At 40.4% G+C, this 27,282-nt stretch overlaps 1 protein-coding gene across 2 annotated transcripts in view; it reads right to left on the bottom strand.

Moving 5' to 3' along the window:
* Positions 1-27,282, bottom strand: part of PRKG1 (protein kinase cGMP-dependent 1) — a 487,572-nt gene that overhangs the window by 90,919 nt on the left and 369,371 nt on the right. The window lies entirely within an intron of this gene.

Genomic DNA, 27,282 nt, shown 5'->3' with positions numbered 1-27,282 from the left:
GCTGTGCTCACTCATACATGCACATGCACTCTCCCTACCTTGGTTCAAAAAATAGGGACCTAAATTTATTAGGTAAAATTCTCTTTAAAACAGAAGAAGCAGAAAAATAGATGGAAAACATTAATATTCAAGCCTACACGTGAATGCTGTAATTGCACCTATCTTGAACAACTACATAATAGTGCTAATTTATCAAAGACAATAAAATCATGATAATTTAAAGGAAATAGAAAGTAGCTGCCCAACAGCAGTATACCTCTATCTACTAATATTTGAAACTTTGGTATAGAACACAAAATTATAATATCCAAAATTCCATTAAGTTGCTGTGTCCACTTTTGCCAGCATATTAATACGTTAATAAGCAAGAATTTCAAGTTTTCGGTGGTTCAGCGACTCCATTTAAAAACCTTAACATACACATTCTATCATCTCAGATGCTGTTCCGTCACAAAGAGACGGTTTACCTTTATTGCCATTTTCAGATCATAGACAAGTAAAATAGAGGCGTTTATGGCTTCAGTTCAAGTGTTTTAAATAACTCTTAATACTGGAGATTAAAATGCATGGATAGTGTACTTCCTATATATAAGTTTTTAAATCAGCATGACATTAATGTAGAATGAATGCAATTTTCTAAGGATATTTGATTTAGTGCAAACACAAACTCCAGAGCTGTATGGGCTCTTATAGACGCAGAAAGACACGCGATTCAGACCTTTCTTAATGCTTTGCACAAGTAGAAATCTGTGCAAAAAAGGGGGAAAAAAAAATCACAGAAGTCCACTCTGCTGCTGAGGAATGACCCTCTCCCGTAAACAAAATCACACTGCGCTTGCTCCTGCCTGCACGACTTCGGAGCACAACTGTCCCACCAGAGAAGGAAGAGGTGCCATTAGCAGTACGTCAAAAAAGCATTAAGGTCCCGAGCAACCAGCGCCGGGGAGGAAAGGCTGATTTAGTGCCGTCTCAGCGCCGCTAACCACAGTCCGCGCTGCTTAACCGCCGCGGGGCAAGCGCCCCGTTATCACCAGCGCCGGAGGCAGCTGCCCAGGGAGAATCGATTTCACGAGCCAGAAGCCGGGCGGGAAAGCTCCGCGCGGGAAAGAACAGTCGATGTAGTTAGAGCCCGATAGAAACGCTTCTCCTTTCGGAGTGCCGGCTGTGAAATACATGACACGCTCAGCCTCTGCCTATAGTTAGCGTTTGCCCACAGATTTGCAAACATATCGAGACACGCAGATGATCTAGCCACTGACCTCAGTTATATTTAATGCAAAACAAGACGTTAATAAGCGTGGTAAGGGTAATATTCAGAAAGCCAGCCCTTAGCCGCAGCGAATCGCCTAAAACCCAACCATCTGGCATTTCAAAGGATTGCTCGCAAGCACTGACTCCGCTACTTTCCCGCCTTCGTCGCCAGAGTACTCGTCGCTGCTTCCCGAGAACCAGCGCTCGTCGTCCGAAGAGTCACCTTCCCTGTCCGAAGAATCCATCGGCAACGATCGCCTGCACCATTTCCCCCTGGGAAACCTGCCGTTTCCTCTGAGCCCGTTCCTTTATTCGTCCCCGGGGACGAGCTCTGGCGTTTTACAGCCCCTCGAACGTAAAACTCGCCAAAGGTCGCAGCTGCTCGGGGGGTTTCCGCGGCGCATCCCTGGGAAACGCGAGCAGAGGGTGTTTTGGAGCCGCGGAGAAGGACGTCTTTCACGCGCTCGCCGCTGGCGCGCTCCCCGCCGAAACGTGCCTGTCCGCAAAAAAAACCACCTAGCGGGGGGTCTTTTACAATAGCACTTACTTAGGCTGGCGCTTGTGAGCCCTGCGTTGGACGCGGACTCCAACGTCCGGCAACTCTCGGGGTGACTTTTTATCCTAAAGAGCACGGGAAACCTCTCTACCAGCTCCAAAAATTCTAAAAGGGGGGGGGGGGGGGAAATAGCCAAATTCCTAAAAGCCATTCAAAAAAATATATCTTACATCAGTATAAACTTATGACTACGTTATTTAACAGCAGAAGAATTTCACGGTTATAATTTGCCAGACAGTTCACCATATATACGTTTCAACAATTTTGTTTCTGATAAGCTGTCAACAACTGAAATTAATAAGTTTTTTTTTTTAAAAAACATTTCCAAGAAAGCCTTCTGATAAAAGCTTATTGATCACACTGTCCTTATAATGCGGTGTTTGAAAATATGAATGTGTAAAATACAGGGAGCTTTGATTAAGCAAAAGGTCATTTGTCAGCTTCCACCCCTGATTCTATTTACTCAGATGGTAAAAATTTAGCTTTGATTTTTTTTTAAACCTTTGAGATCACTGCTACTTTTTTGTTATTTTTATTTTTATTTTTAGCTTTATTGCCATTCCACATCCCCTAATTCAGCCGAGTCTTGCTCCGGCACTGGGTCTCATAGGTCCTATCCCACCACACCCCTTAATAATGTCAATGTAATTCTTCAAATAAATAGAAACTACATCTTGGAAGGTTTAATTCAACAAAATACCATATATACCCCTATAACCATAATAACCATATATACTATGTATTTGCTTGAAATTTGCTGTCACAACTTCAGTAAGCGCTGCTTTATATTATTTCCCGAGCACGAACGCAAAACGGCGCAAACTTAGCACTATGTTTGCACGGCTTTGGGGATCAATACTTCCCCCGCCAGACGCCCGGGCTGTCTGCACAAAATAGCATTTATTATTAGGTGTGAGTACGCTAGCACGGGAAGTATCGAGTTTACAGCCGAGCCTCTCTTGCTGTGACTGGCGTTGTGTCAGGCCCAGGTAAATTCAGGGCAAAACCCATATGAGAGGCATTTTGAGGTTGTGGGTGGGCAATACCCTCTCCTTAAAAGAGCTAGGCTTCCCCCCCCCCCCCCTTAATAAGACCAAATTTGGACACCCCTTCTCAGAATACCCAGTACAGATAATTTTTACCTCCAATTTAGAAAATGGGAGCGTAATCAGGGAACCATCAACGAAATTTAAGGGGAGATGGAGCTGGTATTTTTGAGCTGTTACCGCTAAATGGTAGTTGCTAACTGATTTTTTTTCCCCATAAGATTGTTTTTTCTTTCACTTATTTTGGACATGTGCTCTCCTAGATACCTCAAATCAAGCTCATTGAGAATACCACGTTAAGAAACACTCAAGGCCAAGTTCTGACCCACCTACGCTAGGTGGATGGTCAAGATCCTTCTGTAACCTTCTCAAATAAGAATGGGTTATCATCATTTTTAGATAGAGAGGGGAAAGCAAAAAATAAAATTACTAAATTTACATTTTGGCAATGTCACTCTAAGACTCCTAAATGAATTCATCTAAAAAAAAAGTGATCCCTGCAGATTTTTAGGTACAGCAGCCGAGTTTGCAGTGACTTTGTAGGCAAGGCATTAGCCCGTTGGCAGTCTTGAAGGCAATTCAAGTAGGATGGTCATCACTTTGCTGAGAAACACACTCTGATTACAAGAGGTGGTGCCTGCAAGTAGTATTATCTGAAAGATCGGGACTATTCGTATAAATGAAATTATCACCTTACCTACATGGAACCAAGAATTAGGGGTTGATTTTATGGTACCCTCAATTGTTAAATCAGCATATGTCCAAATAGAGAAACCAGCTAATAACATACACAACTTGGAAAAAAGCTTCACTTGAAATGAGTTATTATTATTATTTTTAAATCTAACAAAATCCACATTGTTGCTACAGGAAAAGGCATTAAAAAAAAATCCACAGCTTCCATAAAAGCAAAGAAATATGATAGCAAAGAGGCTTTGCTTCAAAGTACCACAATTTGAAGGTATGAATCAAAACATGCATACGCTACCACATACACTACCCTGCAATTTCGGTTATATGGCTACAGGGAAAGGAAAACATTTCTTACAGAACAACACTTGAATTCATTCAGACAACACTGTTTAAAAAATATATATATTTTTTTCATTATTCAATAAATGTAAACTGTAGAACTCTCCAAACAGGCTGGGAAAAAAGTACCAACCTTTTCTAATAACTTGTATTATGTAATTATATAGCATATAATATAGCATATTGTAATTATATAGCATATAATTAGCACTTGTTTTGTTTCTAAAATTAAGGGGAAATTTCTGTTGCCAAAATTTCATTGCACTTCCAGTGGCTCCAACTGGAAAGTGCTGCCTTAGGAAAGATTCCACAATAGGATTTTTACATAAAGGGTCATATATTTGGGCATATAACATAAAGGCTCTAATTAAAAAAAAAAAAAGAAAGCTCCAATTTTGTAATCATTGCATTTATTTGATGAAACAACTCTGCGAGTGTTCACTCATCAGCTTTGCCATTGGCTACAGCACCACCTTGAAGAAGTTATTTCACCACCAATATCCAATTCCTACATTAAAATGAGAATAATGCTTTAATTTACTTCGTGAACCCCCGGATCTACAGACAGAGGTCACTACATTAGAGATGGCCATCGTTGGCTTTTTCTGGCATCACAGATCTGACGTAAACAAGCTGCTGAATTAATGAGTGCAAAAAAGGGGAGTCTTAGTTACATTGCTAGACCATCTTTGTCCACGTTAGGAGACATAACGCAGGTAAATACTGCTAAAAATGGTAAAAATTAAAGCAGAAGCACTATCACAAGAAAAGCCTTCTACTGCCAATGGAGAAGAAGAGGAACCTCCACGGGCCAAATCATCACTTCTGATCATCACCACCTGTCTTCAGCAGCAATTAACTCCTGCATCCTCAGCAGGATAGTTTGCCTGAGGTCCTTCAATAGCTGGAATTAATTCAAGCTAGTTCCTACAAAGCTTCTCAACAAAACCCAGTATCTAGACCCGTTCACAAACAAACCCCGCGGTGCCGCGGAGAGGATATGAACCTTGCCTTGACAGGCGTCTTTGACCTCCAAGGAGTCCAGCCCTCTGCTTCTACACCACCTTCTGCTGCTTGCCTCCAAAAGTACTCCAGAAAGGCACATTTTAGTTAAAGTCTCCTCTCCCTCATCTCTAGACAAACGCACTTGTCTTGGCAGGGCTTCGTGAGGTGGCTCAGTACCAAATCCTTACAGGACTTAGAAGCAAATGGGAAACTATAGGGGGCAAGAAGTATTAACAAAACATCCTACAGAGATTTAGATCAGCTTCTACTAGCCACCTTAGCTTTTATATACACTATTTAAAGCAGCCAGCAATTCAGGAAACCAAGAGGGGATTGTGCCAGCCGAAAACTATGCTGAGAAGAGAAGGGTATGTGCTCCTCGTGATCTGAAAGGAGAGAAAAAGGTTCTTGCTACCACTTGATTACCAAGGAGCTGACATAAATCTCATAGTACCTACTATTTTGACAGTCAGCAGGAAGACTTTTCCCCTTGCAGAGAAGCATAATCAGGTTCTTACCCTAACTCCCCTATTCAAAGTAATCTTCACTGCAACAATATGAAAGAATTATGAACCACGTGGGGAACAGTATTAATAAAGAGTTATCACTTGCACTATATTCTCACCATATTTAATCTAGAATTGATAATTGCAAATTGCTCACAAAATAATACGACCTCTACCACAACTAATTCAATGCACTCGCACTCTCCCTGAACAGTAAGCTACTATTTCCTCATTTAAAGGTATATTTATGAAAACAGCTACATGAAAATCAAATCAAACCATGATTTGAGACTTAAAGTAATGAGATACATCTATTACCTGGTAACAGCATCAACATTGCACTTGCATAACACATCATTTTAAAATACAGGCAGGAGTTTCACATTTTCATAATCAAATCTCACAAGCAGCTAAGGTCTACAGTAATATTTTTGCACATATTTTATAGGCGGGTAAACCAACGCAGAGGGAGCGTAAACGAGGCTCCTTAGATTAAACAGCAAGTAATTAGTCTCATCAATAACAAAACTGGTGTCTGGCTCGTAGGTCCTCTCTTTAAGAGTTAACGGCACTGCTTCAATTTAGCCTAACTTGTTTACTGTGCTGGCATGTTCATAAAGCAGCACCCTTGTGGTCTCTGCAGAGGCAGGGATCATATTATCCCTAATTGTGCCACTCTTAGGGTAACGTGCCAGCATTTGTACCCTACTAGCAGTGCTACCATTATAGTTATGCCTCAAAACCATACATTAACACAGGAAATTCTTCAGCAAGATTCCACAGTGATGGAAACAACCGAGTAACTACTTACAGGTTGAGATCCTTAAATAGCTGGATTTTTTTTCCCCTCCCTTTCAAGTATTTCTATGATTGTTATTATTATTTTTTTAAGCTTGGCTTCTTTGCACATTGAGAGTACTGGGACAAATACTCTTTGTCATAAGCAACTCATAGGTCTATTAAAACCACATCTCACAGCAAAGATATCTGTTCTATCTGCGTGTGATAGAAGGCTTTTTCAGTTGAGGAAAGTTTTAAGGATTTCTTCTGAACTAGCAGTTTTTTTAAAAAAGAAACATGCTTTAAACAGCATCCTTTTTAAACTCCTAAGCACTGCAGAGGAGGGAAGGGCGAGGAAGTTGTAACAAGATTATGGCTTCTCCTTCACAGATATCAGATGCAGGATCTAGATGGCAAGCTGGAGAAGCTATTTTTTCCCCTACTGTGTGTCCTTGGCCACCACTGCCAGCCCCCACCTCCAAGCTTCCTACACACCAATTCCTTTTCCTCTGTGTTGCAGGAGGTCGCTGCAATCCCTCCTTAGACAGGGAATCCACACCATCCTTTTTTCTGCCTCTTCATGCTCTACCTCTGCCCAAGTCTCTACACCAGCAGACCTGAATCCCCCTCCCCACCCCAGGGAGGCTAGGTGCCCTCTTACCTGCCTCCCCATGTTACTCATTCATGCAGACCTGCTCATCACTTCTCCAGACCAAATCCACTACATCTCTCTGTTGCCCCCCCCCAATCTTTTGACTTCCTCATACACTACCCAGCTGCTCTCACTGATGGCCCTGAGGGCACCAACAGGCCTTAATCACCTTGATTGGCCTCACCTGGGACCTCCACCCACACCCCTGCCCATGGCCCAGGAGTCCCACTTCAGCTCAGCCTTGGACCATCAGTACTTGCCTGAGCTCTGTTGTAGGTAGAGACTTGTCTTGTCTTTCATCTCATCTCTGTCTTTGTCTCTTGGATGGACCTTGGATCTATACTGTAGATAGCTTGCCTCCAGCCCTATCTCCAGACCCATCTCCTGGATGGACCTTGCCTGATGTTGTAGCCCTGTCTCCAGCCCTGTGTCTGGCCCCATCTCCTGCTGCTCCTGGCTGGACCCCAGACCTGGTACATCCCTTTGCTGGGCCTGGGACACTCAGTGGAGCCTCTTACCAGCACCTGGCTCTGCCTGCCCAGCTCAGATGCTGTGGGACTGTGCCCCATTGGTGAGGGCATTGCCCCTGCTGGGGTCACCCTTGGCTCCCAGCTCATCCTCCCTTGCGGAGCAGCCTCTTCTTACTGCTCCCTGACGGGGTTTAAAGCAAAAAGTTAAGCATGGATAACTTCCAGTTTGTTAAGTTCTTTCTTTCCTGGTTTTGTGGGATATAAGTTGCTCAGGCTCTCAATACCTAAAGCCAGGCAGACCAGTGCTGTGGTGGGAGCATTAGCCAAATGGCAGCTTTTGTGATCTTCACCAAATTTCATAGGGAGAAAGCTGCTGGATGTGCCAACCAGATATCACCTGTGTCTCTTGCACCTTCTGCTTCTAATATTCACCAAAATCAGGCAGGTGCTCACCAGTTTGCACCTGAAGCAATCTCTGCAGCCTTGCAGATGATCCCATGGTGCATACCAAAGCTCTTGTGTCATATCCCAGAAAGGTGGCCAGAGAAATGGTAGACTCAGTAGAATGAGTTTTGTTTGGCTAATCACAGTGAACCCTTTCTCATATTAGCTGCATGAAATGTCAAACTGATAACGAGGACAAAAGCACTTTGAACAATAGCAGAACGTGCTAAAAACCTTCATTTTGAAGTAGAAGAATGAAATTAATATCTGGAAGAGCAACAGTTAATGACCACAGAGGACCATATCGGCACCTGCTGATGCAAATGCCTTGATGCATTGCTGCAGGAAGAGCAACAGAAGAGACTCGCTGCGGCCCGTTCTTCAGTAGCCTTTACACATCTCCTAAAGTGATGTTTCACAGATGTCTTCCAGACTAGCTAGCAGGAGGCCCGTGAGAAATGGGTATCCTCAAAAAATTTCTCAGAGCTTCCCACTGATGCAATTAGCTCTGATTCAGAACCTCTGCAAGTCTGAGCTTTTCAGGCAACTTATGTTTTAATTCGGGCACCACTCCACGTTTTAGAGAGTCACTCGAGCTAACTTTAAGCAGGCTGGAGTGAGTACTGGCAGCACACAGAAGAGTTACAGCGACTAAATTAGATTACGCTGCGAGATTGCCACAGCTAGACTGATTCTCATGGTGAGGTTAACTCACGTAAAGCTGACTTGAGTATCCCTATGGCATATCACAGTCTGCTGTGCTGACAAGCTGATGGGGTCGTATTTTCGTTTCAGTACTCAATTTCTTGTTCTGTGTGTTATTTTATAGTGGTAGTAGCAAGGAAGGGAAAATTATGGGTCCAGTTTATCATCAATAAAGATGTGAAACTATACATTTCCTTTCGCCTTATTTTCTCATTTCTGTGCACCGAATGATGGAGCAGATCTTATAGTCTGTCTAAGAATGTGGGTCTGTGATCACCTTAAAGCTAAGACAAATCAAATTTTTTTAAGGCTTAGTTTTCAGTTGAATCAATGCAATCCACTCCATAGCTAGTAATCACTGGTATGAGGGTAGTAAGGGAAATGGTGTGAACATATGGCCAGGATGGAAAAGAGAAGGTAAAAAGTAGCCACTGAGTAATCGCATAACCTTCCAAGCTATGGAAAGGTCTGTATTTCTACTACAAAACAGCACAATTAACTGCTTAAAACATGCATCATACAGAAGCAAAAAGCAGGGAACAAATGAGATGTTCTGCCTGTGAAAGGCATTTTCACAAGAAAGCTATTTTTGACTCCTTAGAAAGTATTCGTTGACCTTTAACGAACAATCTTACTAGTAACAAAGAGAAGGATATGGTACATCTTTAAAAGTGTTGCTATAAACAGCTTGATTATGCTATATCACTTATATATATACTTAAAGAAACCCAAACAATTACGCAATGTCTGGAGCGCAGCATATTACAGTCTTAGAAAGTGAGAAATCTGAAAAAAGTGATTTGCTGTAGCCTGAAAATAAACTAAAAACTTTGGTAAAGCACTGAAGAAGCCAAATGAGATTTCACGCTTCATCTACGCCAAGCCTAGGCGAGGAGGCGGAAAGCTGTTTGGAGGCAGTACTTCAAGCAGGAGCAGCAGAATAAATCACAGCTTAAAACAAACATAACCCCAAAGCTGCTGATATTCCCGGCATTCCTTTCCAACTCATAACCACAACTTCACTGCAGATCAACATTATTGCAGGCTTCTGTTAGTGGAAAAACGTAACTTCTGCCTCTACGGCGATACTTCATCATGCTTCTACACGAGAAGCAGACCTTCATTTGCCTCATCATCCTACATTTTCGTAGATAACAATAATTACTGTGGAGGTGGCTGTATTTCTTTTTCTAAATCTATTCCAGCAGAAAATTATTATCCACGGCTGAAAGCTGTATTGCACTAGAAACACGCATAGTGCTTTGCAGCTAGTGAAGATCTCCACTTGTCCTGGTGAGTTCACGCTCAAGCCTTACCGGCAGAGGACATGATATCTAAGCACTCTCCAACACACAGAAAGGAAGGATAAGATTATTGGCTTGCTTACACCTGATATTAATTCGTGCGTGACTGCCATTGCCTTCAGGAAATATCCTGCCTTGGCCTGTTTTTTTTCTTTTTGCCTAGAAACCTATACTTCCAGGCATGCTATAAATTAATTTTCATTCTAGTTTTCATATTCACTTAGCTGAGATGAGAGACATCAGGCCGCTGCCTTCTAAATCTTTCCTTTTGTTGTTCTTACTCACACTAGAGGTTTTTGAATTGTATATCACGATTTTTTTACATCTTATACTCTTTTGGTGGAAAAGTTCCCTGATGCTCAAAAATAAAATAATAAAATAAAAAAATTGTCAGCTTTTATTTCACTGTGTTGGACAAATCAAGATCTCCTAATTTAATTTGATTTTGAGATCACCTTCTCTCTTTTTACTATATTAAGTGATAGTAATATAAGAACTCTTATACTGTCAAAGAACGTAGATATATCCATATTTATTGCCTCAGTTAGTCCACAGAATTGGACCTCAAACTCAGACTCTAAATCACTTTCCCTTCCAGGGTCTGTGGAGTTCATGCTGAATACAGATTCCCACCAGAGCTGGGAAACAGTATCACAGTCTGGGATTCCGGTTTCTGGATCTGGAACATTATCTGGATCTCGTGGGAACTTTTGGAATCCCATGGAAACTAAGTTATTTTGGTGGGTCATTTTCCTGCCATATAATGCCATATAATATCTTTCACAAATTTACAGAATCAAATTAAAATCAATTTTGCCAGCAAAGCCACTGAAGCTCTTCCAGAACTTATTTCTCTAATGGTTAGGAATCTTTTTCTGTTTCCCAGTCTAAATTTATTCACAGCAAGCTTAAACCTATTTGTTCCTGGACCAAAACTGTACTGAAGTTAAAATAAGCATTCTTTCCCTATATATATATTTACATTCAAAAAATAAAGACTTCTCAGATTTTATGTCACTGTGTTAGGCAAATCAAGGTCTCCTAATCCTTCTTCTTAAGAGAAGATCTCTTATTCTCTTGCCCTTTTTTTGTACCTCTTCCAGTTTGAGTTCATATCTCATGAACATAAGCATCCTTAGTTGTTTGGAACAGTCCAGACTACATCTCACCAGGGCTTTGTACAATGGAACAAATATTGCCCTCTTCCTTTCGGATACACCTCCCTTAGCATCTCCTAGAACAATATGTGCCGTTTTCACAGCTCCACCAAACTGGTGGTTCATCCTCATTCTTGCAGTCAAGATTGGGACTCAAATCTCTTTCTACATATTGACGAGTTTCCAAGTTACAGCCAAAATTAGTGCTGCCTGTCTTGAAGTACATCATCTCTTCAGACGCAAGTGACCCAGTTCTTTCTGTACAACATCTTGATCTGAGCCAATGCCGTCAAATGATGATATTAAACAGAATCAGGCTTAGGACCTACGCTTAAGAAATTCCACTAGATTTAACGCCAGCACGATAACTTTCCGTGCTACCTGATCTATACTGATTTTACAGTTTTTCCATTCATCTCTTAATCGCTTCATTTCTACATCTGCATGTGGAGCCACAAAAAATCTTGTTTCAAGCTCAGATAGGCAATATCTGCTGTGGTTTCTTTGATGTTAAAAGGTCAGTTCTCCTGCACGGACACAACGTGTTGCATTTTCCTCCAAGCCTTTGGAAGAAATTTTGAAGGAAAAGATAATTAAAGATTTGCATGATATTGAATTGAAGTTTTCCAGCTTGTAGCTACCTGAATCGCTTCTGACTGTGTCTTTCAACATAGTCCCTATGTTTTTCCCGGTTATGACAGCACTTCTGACTTGATTGGATTTACACATGCAATTTCAGAAACTAGAACGATCTGAACTGAGACTGGAAGTTCTCTAAGTGGGAATCCACTACTTTTTAAAAGCTTGGATTACCTTTCATTTGTAATAATTTCTACACCTTCACCTTCATCCTCCATCTTGGCCTACAGTCAGCACTACCCGCTATACCAAGAACCTCATGTCTAATCCCTACTCTTGATTCAGTAAAAAATCAAAATTTCACTGTCGATAATAACAAACAAAAATCCCCCAGGTCTTGATGTGGCATCAGACTTGATGCCACAAAACAGTTTCATGAAGAAAATAGAAGTTGGCTCTGCTCTGAGCAGGAGATTGATCCAGGCGATCTCCAGAGGTCCCTTTGATCTGAGCTAGTCTATTCTTCTGTGATAAGCAGAACACATAGATTATTTTTGAAAACATCAATTTAAGTATTCCACTGAACATCTCTTTTACAGTCTTTAAAGACAAAATTCAAGAAATTAGATTAGAAAAGATAAAATTCCAAGTACCACTATAGCAAGTAAGACTTGTTGCTGAAAATAAAAAATCAGCCTGATCTTCAGCCAGTAAAGATCCCTGCTCTTAAACATTATGTCACACACATAGGATGTGACATATCCCTAATACAGGATTTTTCAGATCTTATATTCATTACTAAATCCAAATCAAAATGAGGAGTCACAGAGCAAGCATCCAAGATACAGTGCGTTTGACTCTCAATGAGTCTGTTCTGTACAGTGGCTGTAGACTGCAAGAGCTGAAAGAAAACGTATCAAAATGAGCTCTGATAAACACATTCTTACAAAAGGAATAATCCGTCATATTTATTAACTTAGAAAATTACAACTGCTAGAAGTATATTACACTGATAAAAACGACCCTTTTTTTAATAACATTAAGTTTTACAACCAACATTTCTAGGAGAATTAGAAATACTGCAAGTGAACAGCTCCTCTGTGTCATTTTAAAAATCCTATCCAAGGAATTGAATCGACGTGAAAAGAAATGAATTAGTTTCTGGCACCAGTGGGGGTGACACTTATTCGACCTACAGGAAATTATGTTGCTGGGAGTATGATAAAAGTGTTAAGAGAGCAATTAGGGTTGTCACCTATCATCTTCCCGGGAGGAAAGTGATGGATTTTCTTCTGTGGCCTTGCGTCCTGCAGACAATGTCTTGTTGATGAATATTGCTATTACTTCGACATGAGATGAAAGCAATGGCAGCCTGAGCCCTTGCCATATGCAGCAGGAGGATTCCTTCGGTCCCCGACGCGCCGACCGCGAGCTGCCGGCAGCTTCCTTCCCGCCGGCGATGGCTTTTCCCGCTTGCGTGCCAAACGCTTCCCTGAGCGAGTGCTTGCGGGACCACGCAAAAACGCTTGTGGGAACGGGACGCTTTGCACGAAAGAAATTTGAGCCAGCTCAGGTATTTTGGGGCAGGCTGCTTGCTCAATGGCATCTTGTTATCCCATCGCTTTTTAACACGGCGTTCGGGCAGGCTGCAGAACGGTCGGTCTCGTTCTGGATGAACGTATACCCACTTGAAAAGATGGATCTGATTGCTCCGAGGGCTTGTTTTATCAGCCACGCGTTGACGAATACCAGAGCGTCAAGATGGAAGATGCATCAGCCAGCTCAGTGCAACACACAATAAAAACCTAAGCAATTACCCCGCGTATTAGAGCCACAGTTTAAAACCATTATACCCTTCCAAAAAACTTACCCTTTCCTTTCTCATGTTAATAATATGTCTCAGCCAAAGACAGAATTAAAAAACAAATTGTGATGCATCTCAACATCATCACGCATGAATCCTAGGTTGTTTAAAATGGGAAATAGTAGAGTTACTTGTATCATTAAGTATGAGCGGGCACAAATTTATTCCCTTCCTTCACACGTCCGTTGTGTGAAGCTATTGCCATTATAATATTGCAGCTTCTTTCCGTCTTCTCAGCCCCACTTTTCTCATGCAATTTATAGGACTATCATCAGCTGCATCTGGAATATAGTCCTCTGCATGCCACAGTCCCATGCTACTGCCCTAGCGCACTCGATGGCTCTAAATAAACTGCGTTAAGACCACCCTTTTGGTGGGGTGGACATGTCCCAGTACGTGTGCCATCTGCAAATCAGATTTGAACTCGAAATGATAGATGGACCTGAACGGGAACCGGAAATCCAAGTACTTTGCGGGCTGAACGACTTGCACAACCAGGGTGAGTCCAAGCTTCTCCTCTGATGGGGGAACCAGGAATCTAGATCAGCATTAAACCACCTGAAGAGTTAAAGTGGGCAATCTCTTATTTAAATTTGATTAGAGAAGAAAAGGTTAAAAAAAATGGTTGGGTGAACAAGGCATGTGAACCTTAAATAAAATGATTAAGGACGTTAAAGAAGGTTGGCTTCCAACCATTTAATCTACTTAACTTTATTGTGTTTTACCTTAATATATATGGAGGAAACCGTATCTATCCAGAGCTGGAAAGGGATAAAATTTAGATAAGATTCAGAATTTGGGCATAAATCCCATTAAAAACAAAACATTAACTAACTAACACAGAAAATGGTGAGGGTTTTCACTGTTTGCTTATGGTTCATTGCCATATCTAGGTGTTTTAATTCCCACTGGTTCAGCAATAAGTTACAGATCTACAGAACAAGAAGCAGAAAGCCTTTTGTGTTACTCAGCATTAACAGAAAGATTATCTGGGCTTTCTTCACTGCCATCATTATTTAGTTTAAATGTCAGCAAGCCACTGCTGAGCAGAGCCACATTTTAAACGGGCTGCCCGTAATTTATAGGTATCATTTTTCATAACTCTTATAAAGCTTTATAAAATGACTATCACAAGGATGACTTAGTACTCTTTTACTACACACTACTACGTTTTCTTTTATAAACACAAAATGCAAGCCCTGCATAAATGACTAAGTAAGAATTGAATAATGAGATTTTTGAATCTACCTACAACTTTCATTTTGCCTGCAGCAATCATATCGATGCCAAGCCCCAAAACATGATTTATAGAAATGAAATCTTCAGTTAAATTATACAGACTGCATTTGATAACAGCAGTCTAGGACTCAGTGCCTGTACAGGAATGCAATTCCTGCTCAGCTAATTTTCTAAAGATGGGAAAGTTTGATGCATTCCTGACATAGCAAAATTTCAGATTAAAAACTCCTGAAGAAAATTATTGTCTTCACAGATGATTAAAATTTCACATGCATCCTTCAAGCAGAGTTTCCAATTCAGCTTACATAGGCAAAGCAAGGGCTGCTCTAAATCGATGTTTTTCAAACTTTTTGATCCAAAGATGCTTTCTGAAAAACATCTAGCTTTTCTGCAAAAAATCCATGCAACGACATTATCATATGGATTTGTGCTTGCAACCAATAAGTTACACTTCAATATTTATTAATGGCTTTAATTCACCTTTTTCTGTACGTGTGTTTGCAGATGTCAGAATGCTTTTGAACAGAGGTTCTGGCTTTACTTAGAGTCCTTGGCCCATATTCTGAAGCTTTAAAAATATCAGGCTGAGAAACCAAGGCCTATTTCACATGATATCACACAGCAGAAACACGTAGACAGTGAGGAAGAAAAACAGTTGATAAGAATTCTCAGGTCCCATGAAAAATCACCAAAGCTAAGCAACTGTAAGAAAATAGGTCTTGACAGCTCTCTCTTCACTTCTCATTACTGAAACAGAGATAAGAAAACAGGCTGTTTTCTGCAAAGAATTCAAATAGAGGGTTTTTTTTTAAATCTCTGTACCAGCGCTATCTTATTAAAAGAAAACTTGATCCAAATCCTTCAGTAGCGTTTTATGTACATTAAAGTCAATGTGTTCACTAAATGCATAGGAAAGCTAAATATTAGTAGTATGTCGCTGAAGATGCACGAAAACATACTGCATTATTTTACGCTAAATAACAGTTGTCAAAATTCACGCGAAAAAACATTTTCTTTGCCCTTTCTCATCGTTACATATCTGCTAGTGAATTAGATATGAGTCATATGTAGAACCAAAGTCTAATTTTTGAAAAAGTAGCACTGCACCCCGGAATGCTGTAGGTGAGCTTGGGATGTCTATTTATAAACCTATAGAGAAGCAATACAACCCCTCAGACGTTCACCTAGGTGCTAACACCTGAAGGTACAAAACATCGATTACTGATGCTGAAGCGCATGCAGACAGGATGAAGCATTTGGAAAAAAGAGATGTTCCCTCTCTCTATTAATTTCAGGAAGCTTTTTTTAGTCTTGGAGAAAAGGATATTATTGGCAGCATCAGAGATATATAAAAAAGCTTGAAAGTGAGGTGCTTGTAGACTATTATCTGCAGCAGGCTCTGCTCTGCCTTTTCCTAGAGAAAAGGCAGACAAACTCTCACACAAACTCTCCACTTTCTGCTGTCCCTGGGGGAATCCATCTGGCTGGGAAGGGAAATCCAATGAAAAAGGCAGAACAGCTAAGACAAGGCATTTAAGAGGTATTTTACAGATATTCAGATAGATGGTCAGCTGAAATCATTCTTGTAAACAGTCTTTTATGGGTGAAGAAAAAAAAAAAAGAGATAAACATCTTTATCCTTAGCTATTAAGTTGCGCCTGGAATGTTATCTAGCTTAAAATGTTGTAATTACACTGATCTCGTCATGGTTGGATTTGCTTCCATCCTACCGGGAATCCTTCAGTGCACGCCAATGACTTACTGCTTCGCTAACTCTATCTGAAGTATAAATAAAGCACAGATCGTTAGGAGGTGTAAGAAGCTGAGTGTCTACAGCATGTCTTCTGCAGGGTATCCAGCTGACTGATCCTAGAGGTCTTAAAACCCTTTTAGAAGACCACAAGAAGGTACACAGCAAAACTTCATTTCCTTTCCTTCCTTTGAGCTCAGGTCTATTCACAACAACAGTTTTCTGGATGAAATTAGAGTAATTCAACCTTATTTTTAACAGATGGCTTTTCATGGAGGCAGGTCTTCAGCGATGGCAGTTCCAGCATGGTCGGTTCATTCCCTCCTTTCTCCTTTCCCCTGCAACCTACAGAGCCATGGAGCAACACGAAACAGGTACCCTTGTTCTTAAAGACACTAAAATACTCCCATTCATTCATCATGACATGGCAATTGTATACCTATCCGCTGCCTTAAAGGTTTTTCTCAGCCGTTTCGGTTTATAAATACTGTAGGACTTCCACCATCGGTGTGGAGGTTGCACGGGTTTGTGGTAGGGCCAGGGATTTTTGACTTCCTTGCAGCCACATTTAGCACTGAATACCTCACACGATGACTACAGGACTCCGATGCTATAGAGTGACGCAGCAAATGGGCTCTTCGTTGCATCAGCTCCTGTGACCAAGGATGCAAGCAATCTGCGCAAAACTTCTCCTACTGTCCTCTCACCTACACAGAGCAACCTTGCGACCTAGCTCAACTCCGAATAGATCCTATGGCCCGAGAATGGACTATTTCCAGTCTAACTTCTACGGAAAATGCTAACGCTGCCTGTATCTACACAAGGATTTCATTAATATTAATGTGTATGTTATGCTACCTTGAGGCCCTAAAGAACAAAAACCTACTCACTCAAAATCTTTTCATTTTCTTCACAGAAATGCTTGTTTTAATATGTTTTAAAAGGGAGATTTGTACTGCTACAGGCTTTTGCATTTCTTACTAGCCACATCATTCCAGGTTTTTCTTTATTGAAATAACTGCTGTTGCCTCCTTCTTTATCATTAATTCTTGTCCCAGCTCCAAAGACGATGTGCTATTTGTTGACCGTGACAGCTAACAGTGAAAGTCCTCTAAGCAAATGGAAACAAATTCCTTCTGGAGCTAATTATATATCAATCATTTCGGGGTCAAACAGTGACAAAAGAGTCAGAAAACAATTTTTTATGAGTTCTTTTTTTTGTTGTTCACTTGGAAGCAGCCACCGCAGGAGTGACATCTCAGCTTGACTGTGCAGGCAACATGAGCCAACTGTGTAAAAGTCAAATTGCATACCTTGTAAGCAGCTGCTACAACAAAATTTACTCTCACATTTACAACTACCAATTTCTAAAGTCTTGCAAATAACATATCTAGAGGGTTTTGTGTGTGGAGTGTGTACGCATGACTGAACTGTCCCTTACTCTTGCTGTATAGCAAAGGTTAGACAGACTGTCCCTATTTGGGCTTGCAATGTTTCTTTTCTTTCCTCTTTTCAGCTTTTTTATTCCTTTTTGAATCTTTTACTTTCACCTCACACCTTTCACTGGTCTTCCCTCATCTGCATGGAGCCACGGTGGGGAAAAAAATCAACTTCTTCCCATTTCTCCCAGATGTTGAATGTCTTGGAAATCCGTCTTGTGATTTCTCCCAGCACAAAGCGGGCAGGACGCAGGGCTGCAACCCTGGCTCTATTCAACGTTCCTGTGCAACCAGGTCCCATTCCTAGATCTAGACGCCTTGTTGGGACATACCAACTTTTCTTATGCGACCCAAATTCATCATACAACACTCTTCACTCTTGCACTGCAGCTGGTAGACCCCTGGACAAAGACGCAGCCCCCAAAACTCCCTGTATTTTGCCACGTGTGACACAGTGGGGTCAGTCAATAATGGTTGGAGCTGTTGAGATACCTCAAGGAGTGTGCTCCCCACTACTGAAACGGCAACAACCCTCAGAGGTCACCATCTCTGGGATGGTCTCACAATTTTTAGTGGACCTAATTTGTTAGGAACATGCCCTGTGTCTCATAGAGAAGTCCATTTAAAATATTTCCATGGCTTAGAATACTAGATTTGGAAGACCAGAAAGACAAAGGTGGTCTTTTATAGGGATTAACATCAAAATATTTTTGGAGGTAAAATGTGGCTTAACTTTAATATGGATAAAAAGGAAGATTAAAGTGGAATCTGAGTAAGTAAAGCTGATACTAGGACATCAAAATGAACTTATTTGCTAAATCTATTAATGATTTAAACCATTTTTTTTCTTGCAATTTACTCTGACTCATTCTATTAGTGTCTCATTAGCAAGTAACTAATAATATTCGCTATGTGAAGCAAGCCAGAGGTATAAAGTGACCTTTTTTTTTAAAAAAAAGCCGTCTTTAAAATGCACTTTTATGCTACCACACACTTTACATTAGAATCCCAACAGCAAGGGGTTGACAAGAGTGTTTTAAGGCATACTAAATGTTAATTATCATATGCAAGGACAACTCATTTAAATTTGGTGCAAATCGGAGGAGTTCTACAAACAACAGCCTTGCAGTCCTGCTTTGCTTAAGGTACATATCAGCCATCCTTGATCTGATAATATAGAGCTAGACAAAGCCAAATGACAAAGAAACTTCCCCTTTTTAAGAGGAAACCTTTTATTTGCATACAGATTTACTCAGAATAAGTAGTCTTCACAGCAGCAACCAGTGTTGCAACTGAACAGAGTAGGCATCAAATTTTAATGTTTTGAACAGTATGAGTTCTTTTATATGTATGAAGTAGACTGTGTCTGTGTCTATATATGCACACAAATGTGGGTGTGTATTATTATTATTACTTTTTAATTCTTTTTACATTTTTTTTAATTGATAACACTACACAGCTCTTTTGAAAGCATTTTGAAAAGGAAATAAAAAGTGGCAAACTGCAAAATTTTGCAGACATTACTTTAAAAAAAAGTAATTTGCAGAACAGCAGCAAGAGAATTTGGCATACTGAGCCTCATGAAGTGGTGTTTGACCCATTTTCTTCATGAAGGACTTTAGCATATTATCTAACAAGGCACTAGAGATTGGATGCAAACAAGGAATATAAAAAAGGATTCCTCTCTCACACAATTACTTCACTTTGGGATATATTGATATTTTAACCTTGTTAAAGGATCAAAGACTTTGGAGGAAACAAAGTCGTATTATTAGTAAATCAATTAGCTTTCAAAACATATTAATGAACAGAATTTTGTCCAGTTAAATAGCATGAATAACCTGAGATCAAAGTCTAGCTAAAGAAAACAGATGCTCTTCTGATTAACTTATGCAGAATTAAACAATCAGATCAAGAACTTGGGGTTTCTGTTTAGTTTTTCCTGGTTTTCAAGCTATTTAAGGCTAGGAAGACATTTTATTTGAATAAAGGTACAGGAATTAATTACGTGTCTGACTCTTCAGAGCTTATTCAGACAAAACTGCCATCAGAATAGACCTAACGCTTGCAAAGATGGGACCCACTGAAGCAGAAAAGAGACAAAGTTCTTGCGCGTTCTTGCTCTGGCTACGACACGAAGAAAGATATGCACAAAACAGCTTGTAATTTTTCAAAAGAAAATTGGAAAAGCAATGCAACAGCTGCTTCTCCCATTCTGTATGATCAGAAGATCACTGGGAAAGTTACCTGGGATAGTAACCTACGGATGAGCCACGTGATGTCCCTACAGCTCAAAGCTGTAAGCACCAGTGACCATCCCTCTATGCACTTCTGGACTCAGGGAAGACATGTTGTTCCATGATCCACCTATGTAATGAAACCTGGTTTCCAATGGATTTGTGCATTTTGTTCTTGGAACAAGTGTAGGAACCCACTTATACCTTACCTGTTTTGCTGCCAAAATTGGACAAAGTCAATACGAAGGTTTGAAACCCACCAGTGCATGGAGGACTCAAGAGAAGGAAAACAGCCGACGAAAGCATAACAAAATTGTCCTGATCTACCGCAGACAGCGTCGTATAAAGGCCATAAAACACCACAAATTAAGTCGGAAAGGAATGTTGACACACAATCAGGGCAGTAACTAGCCAGATTCTGCAGTGCTCCTAGGAAACGCATTTTAGCAAAGCATTATCAAGTTCAGCATCAAACATAACACATTTATTCTTAATGTGCATATGAATAACGTGCTTCCTATCAAGTGGGTGGTTCACTTTGGTTTTTTGGTCGGAGTACCAGATAAGACCACGCTCCTGCTCCCAGGACTCAGAGCACACAGAAATCTTATAAATCAGATGTATTATATGTTAATAAGGAGGGAATGAGATAAAATATATGCCAATGACCATCATGAAATGCAGTATATTGGATGCACGGGAAAAACACTTTGAGAGTATTTTCAGACAGGGTAGAAGGAAAGGCTACCTATAAAACTTTCCCTGTACCAAGAATGATGACTTGTAAATGTTGTTTATTTAATGCATTCCTAAGTGTTCTTTACTGCATCTACCTTCCCTTTCACCCTGTTTGAAAATATTTACACTGAAAAGCAAAAAATATCCAAAATATACCAATAAGCTATGCCCACGGAGATTAATAAACACCATAATTTTATGCCATTTTAATGTCTCCCACTATAAACTTAGATCTGGCGCTCGTGAAAAAAACCTCTGAGAAATTCGCCTTTTTTTTTTTTAATTATTCTAGCTAAATCGGAAATGTAAAGGTTTCACGCTGACTTTGAACATACTAAATGACTTTGGGGACTGCAAAGTCTCGCTCCGTTGGCACAGTGGCTTAAGGACACGAATTCATGCTGAGTCCCATGCGGTTGCTGGCACATATGTTGACTAATTCCCTCAACACGGCAGCTCTCTTTTTTGGTCCAAGCAACATTTTTCAAGCCGACACGACTGCTTTCCCTTTGTGTCTTTTTAGGAATGCGAGGGCACTTCATCGTATGCATTCAAATATCCTCTTTGGTTTGAAAAGCAAAGGAGATGGGCTAATTTTGGAAAGTACGGCATTAAAGCACAAAGAATTCGAAACATTGTAGCCATTTTACTATGCAAATATAGGCAATAAAACCGTCATCAGCTGTGTCTCCGTACTAAATTAAGGTTTCGGACAATTAAAATAATTCCCTTCCATTATCTTTAATTCAGAATCTCCGCAGGAGGAAAAAAAATATTTTCCCATCCAAAAAAGGAATAAAGAAGAAACAAGGCTAGAAGGTTAATAACTATAAAACATTTGCTAAACTGGTTTGTGTTCCTCCGAGATGCCCTGCTTAGCAGGAAGATCCCTCCAGGAATGAATCCGGAGGGAACACGTGATGTGGTTTTTAAGATCCACACGTATTTTTGTGATTCATACAGATTGACCTCTCCGCTCTTGCAGACCCCCAGTGAAAGGCAGGCGGATTACATTCATTCCCATTCCCATTACAATGAAAGACAGGGCTCAATAGCTTTTTGAAGTAAATAGCTACAATAATCCCTGGTAAATGCCATACTGGTTGGTTTAAATTACATGTGCTGGCGTTTTTTCCAGGGCAATTCTTCTGCTTCAAGCAAAAAAAAACCAACCCAAAACAAAATTAAAAGTTGCACAGACAATATATATATTTTTTAAATGTTAGCAGCCTCACTGCCCGACTTGTCCTTTCAAAACACTTGATTTTTTGCACCCTAACTTCTCGATATTTTCAATCGAAATAGCAGCGAGGTGTCGATGGTAGACCCAATAACATCAGTAAAGGCTTCAATGCGCCACCTTAAGCATGAATTTGACTTAAAGGATCCAAATCATAAAAACATCGTGTGTCATGTCCTTTAACTACATATAATATGATGTACTTATAGCACATGCTATTGCACTGCTATTATAATTCCTTAATTATTTCAGAGACTGGGGGAAATCTCTGCTGTCCAGGCCTGCCCTGGTCCTGAGTGCCACCATCCAGCACTCTGCTTTTTCTCTAAAACAGGGAATATTGGCATATGTGAACCGGTGTGAAGAAGGAAGAGTTAAAAAAAAAAGCTTCTTTATGAAAAAGCTGAAGTTTGGCTCCTCTTTGCTGCTTTACATACCACCATGTAAAAAGTGCTGAAGGCATTAACCCCAACTACCTCACTGTGTGTTTGGCATCTTTTCTATACAAAAACAAGCATACGTTCCCCTCCGCTCGACCGTTAAAATGAGAGGTATAAAAATTCATACTGGATTTTTGTTGGGGAGGACTTTTTATTTCCAGGATATACTAATCCATTGTATCTTGTATACTATATAAACATAATTTAGCCAGCATGCAATAAGCACTACATTATCTCTTTTGAGAGAGTAGTGCTGCACATGTTGTGCAATAATCCCATGTTCTCATATACCTTCAATATTATTTCTTACGGTAAGAGATATAAAGCAAATTATTAAAGGTGCTGACCTGAAATTGGCAACATTTTCCATTATTTGAATATAGACATAAAGCTTAACATGTCCATTCAAACAGAATGGCAGCTTATGAGAGGAGACATCTCTCACCCACAAAAAATACCTTCATATCTTCTCCATTGCATACAGAGAATCAGATATTAGAAGAGGATATTACATGATAATGTACTTCCTAAGAAATAATACGATCATATAGTTAGAAACAGTATAAAAATGCCCTTCTACAAGAGTCTTTTAACACAGTATTTATGGGATGATTATGCCATAGCTGCTTGCTATGATGAAAAATATTCGTAGCCAATTTGTTTTTTATTTAAGTGCACTCTAATCAGAAATATATTTATAGGTTGTCTGTTTTAAGATTACAAACAGGGGAATAGAAAGCTGTAATACAAACAACTAAATGTAATTCAGTTCAAAAAGATGGGAAAATGGAGTCAAACTCTTCTTTGCAGTAGCAGAATAATAATAAATCAAGGGGTAAAATAAGAGGCAGCAGCTACAATTTGTGGTTTAGGAAGTTCAGGTTGGAGATTGTGAAGAATTTAGGAAAAACCTTCTCATTTAGAGGGTTGTACAGCAGTGCATTAGGTCAAGAGATGATGGACTTTCCATCTTTGGATGCTCCAAGACTGCTCTAGCATTTGTGATGGTCCCACTTCATGCAGGAGGCTGCAGCAGAGACCTTCAGAGTTCCTTTCTAGCCAACGTTTCTGTGACTTTTCTATCTCCAGCCAACATTTCCTGTATGAGATTCCCCCCCTTCTCCAATAAACTCAGCTAATTTTTAAGAATCATGCAATACAAAATACACTTTTTTTGTCACCAACAGTGACAAAACTCCTCTATGGACTAAAATATGTTTTAACACTAAGAACTTTTAAAAATTGTGGTAGGTCACATGAGTAATAGGAACAAAATGTGGAGGAAAAAGGGACAAGTGACTGAGTTACAGGCTTTTTATGCCACCCTCTCAGTTTTCCTTAAAGCAAATATATTCAGACAAATCTTGAAGGCTGAGCACTAAGAGCACTTCAGATGAGGATTTTAGATGTGAGATAGGAGAGAAAGTCACAACTAGAGTCATCTTTACTTTAGAAGTACTACATTAACCTATGGTAATAGAAGATATTGGCTTCAGAGCAGAATAATATTGAGTTCAAAATTCATTCCATCACTTTCTGTAGTCTTAGTCATTCCTGGAGGAAACTGCAAAATGTCCAAGGTCAAGATATCAAAATCATCGGGAAGCCTTCGCCATTAGATGCAGCAGGTAAAAAATGCTGCAACCCAGTTATCTGCAGACTCCAGATGATGGAACAACGATTTACTCCACAACTTCTGCATAAAAGCTGGTGCAAACTTTCTGCAAACTAGTTTCAGGCTACTTCTGCACTGATGCATACGGTCCTTTCAGCTTCCATATACTTCCATCAAGTTTTATCTTCCTATTTGCAACTGCTTAATTACTGTCCTTTTGGTGTAGAGATTAGAAGACACATCTGGTCACTTCTGCAATCAAGCACACAGAGGAGTTGGGTCTAGACTGAGGCTGCACACTAGCTTGATATGAAGGAGCCTTCAGTCTAGGAAATTAATGCCTTGGCAAGGAACTTTCAAGGTTTCCCTCTCCCTGACTTAATTTGCGTCTTTTCTGTGTCACATGTGACCCAGCCTACTCGTAGTTGCTTATGTCTTTCGTACAGTGGACATACATTTTTAAGACAGTGGTCCTTTGGGACAGCTATCAGCATGGAGCGCCATAGGAGCAAACATGACATCCGCTCACGGAGCAGTCTCTTGCACACATTGAAGTATTGTGCAAGTATTACTCTTGTACAGGAGGCATCGTGGTGAAAAGCACATGCCAAAAGAAGTTCAACTACTTACTTGGCAACATCTCTCTCCCAGCCTGGTGCAAAACTCATTCAGGGGTTCAGCACACAGATGTAAGAATGAAAAGTGAGCTTATCCATATACTAATATATTTTGCGTATTTTTACCTAGATTATCATAAGGTGGTCATGACTGATCCGTCAGGCAGAGCCACCTTCAACTGAACCTCTACATGCTGAAGTTACCCAACAGGATGGATGGCTTTATTTGGAAGAAATTTGAACAACTTCTTTTGGATGTCGCTACAGATAATACTTTTGAAAGAATACACTAGAAAAATATAAAATGGATTTAAATCCCACATTCAGAAGTCAAGCCAATGAAACCATCATCCCTCTCTCTTTATCCAATGCTTAGCCCCTCTTGCCAAGTTTCTGTTCTTTTCACTACTCTGCGGTCTCTCTTTGTTTGAAAGAAGAAAAGTAGAAGGCTCATATTATTGCATAGTTCAAGACAACTTCTTTGTGAAGTTCCCAAACATTTTGTATCTAAAATTATAGTATGGAGCAGGAAAATAAAATTGCACCTAGGATGATTAACCTGCTAGGATGATTAACCTGCTGTAATAGCCATTATCATCTTTGTAAGATCATGGCAAAAAATATTCTAAACTGTTCCAACTTCTCCGTTCCACAACTGAAAACACTTTTTCACTTAATTATAATATGATCGAGGAAATAATGGAATTTAGCAAGTGCCTTAAAGATGTGCATTTTATAGCCTTAGACTTTGGAAATCAAGAACTTGATTTTACAAAGCCCAGAGGCTGGGAAAAAAATTGAATTTGATAGTAATATAAAAATTACAGGAATTTAAAGCTCTGCCAGCCCCTTTAGCTGTTGCAGTGAAATTACTTCATTAGGGAAGTTCTGGCATATGAACATATAACATTTGTTTCAGCCTGAACAAACCTAAGAATAAAATGAAATGAAGGCTAGCCATGGCCTTAGCGTCCTGTCTGAGTGGGAGAGAGGTGGCATGGGGGCAGGAAGAGTACTCTGGATATTGGGGATACCAAAGCTCTGCAGCTAGTTGGCACGCTCAGGATACAGCAAAAACAGATGTGTCTCTTCACCTGGCCAGGAGACCTAAGAGGCAGCACGCAGAAGATACTCATGTCCTTCCATAGCTATCCGCTGTGCTTCAACAACCAGATTTATTCCCCTCTTTTGTGTCACTGCTTTTTGCAGTGATCTTTTAATCTCAAGTGGCAACAGCAAACTTTTCTCCATATTCCTCTATGAGCCTTTGCATACAGCAAATGCGTCCTAGTTCTTCAGCTTAGAAACCTGCTCATCTTATAAATAAGCTTTTTTTTTTTTTTTTAAATGTAAGCGCTCTCAAACCACTGAAAACAGCTGCCCCGAGTCCAGTGGATGCAGCCCAATATTCCCTCATCAGGTTGTTGTACTTCTGATGATTGACGTTCCACTGGCAGCACAACTCCTGAGAGCATCATTAACATCTTTAAGCTGGTCACAACCAATTTATACCTCGAAAAAGCTAAAGCCTACGGAGACCTCAGTAACAGGCATATATCTGAGGGAATAAACATGGCAAGTTCATTACTGCAATCAAATTAGCACTTTCTAGAGGTTCTAACGGTGAAGACTTGTGTATTTCCTAATTATGGCAGTAACAATTTATTATGTCTGATAGTACTTCTCAGAGAGAGGAGAGCATCTCAGAGTGGTGCTCAAGAGGCATCCTAATCATGTCGCAGCTGGGCATGCAAAACACTCTTTCACTGTGGAAGACCCCACCGCACTTCCAAGCCTTCCCGAGGATTTCGTAATCAGCACTCGATCGGAGCCCTGAAGCTGTGGTCGAGACTCAGGACACTGGCGTGCTAGGGGCTGGGCAAACCTCTGCAGAGGTCTGCTCTCCAGCTCTAGGCCAAGAGAAACCAGATGGCTGCAGAGGAACAGAAGAAAATGCCGTACAACTGTTCAGAGTGACAAGAGGCAGTCTCAGCCCGTCACTGGGACTCTACCGCTAGGAAATAATTTCGCACAGACTGCGGTAAAGAAGAGCTCATGGAGGACTCAAGCCTGGCTAGCTTCGTGGATGATTACATGGAACTCCTCCCAAGCTGGGGGATATCAGAAAGAAGCACTAAGATACTTTTTTTGGAGTGTGTAATAAATGGGCACTGGAGGTTGGCATCGTTAGTGACTACAGGAGAGAGTCATCATGTGAGAGATGACAGGCAGATGGAGACAGACCATGAAAGTAAAGACAAAGGGTTTGCACTTGATTCAAGGAGTTTGCATGAGAGGTGACAGGACCCAAAGAAAAGGGTAGCCTGGTCAAACCAAGGATGTAGGACAACAATAACTGCAGCAGCGCTCCGAATGAGTAGGTGCAATATCTTTGGAACAACTTTGGAATAATGAAAGACACAGGGAACACTCTGGAGAATGTGCCATATGAACAGCTATGAAGGTGTCCTGGAGAACTTCCATATAGGAAACTTGCAGGTTTAGACAGCTTGGAGGTGGGGTCTGGAAGAAAATGAAGATGAAATCCACCCTAGAGACATGGGGAACAGGCAGATTGGTACCACTGTGCAGAAAAGAAGAAATTAGTGGGGAAGA

This window comes from Apteryx mantelli, chromosome 7 (genome assembly GCF_036417845.1).
Source record: "Apteryx mantelli isolate bAptMan1 chromosome 7, bAptMan1.hap1, whole genome shotgun sequence".
In the NCBI taxonomy this organism is placed as follows: Eukaryota; Metazoa; Chordata; class Aves; order Apterygiformes; family Apterygidae; genus Apteryx; species Apteryx mantelli.
The sequence above is the reverse complement of the archived record's forward strand: the minus strand, read 5'-3'. Positions and strand labels throughout refer to the sequence as shown.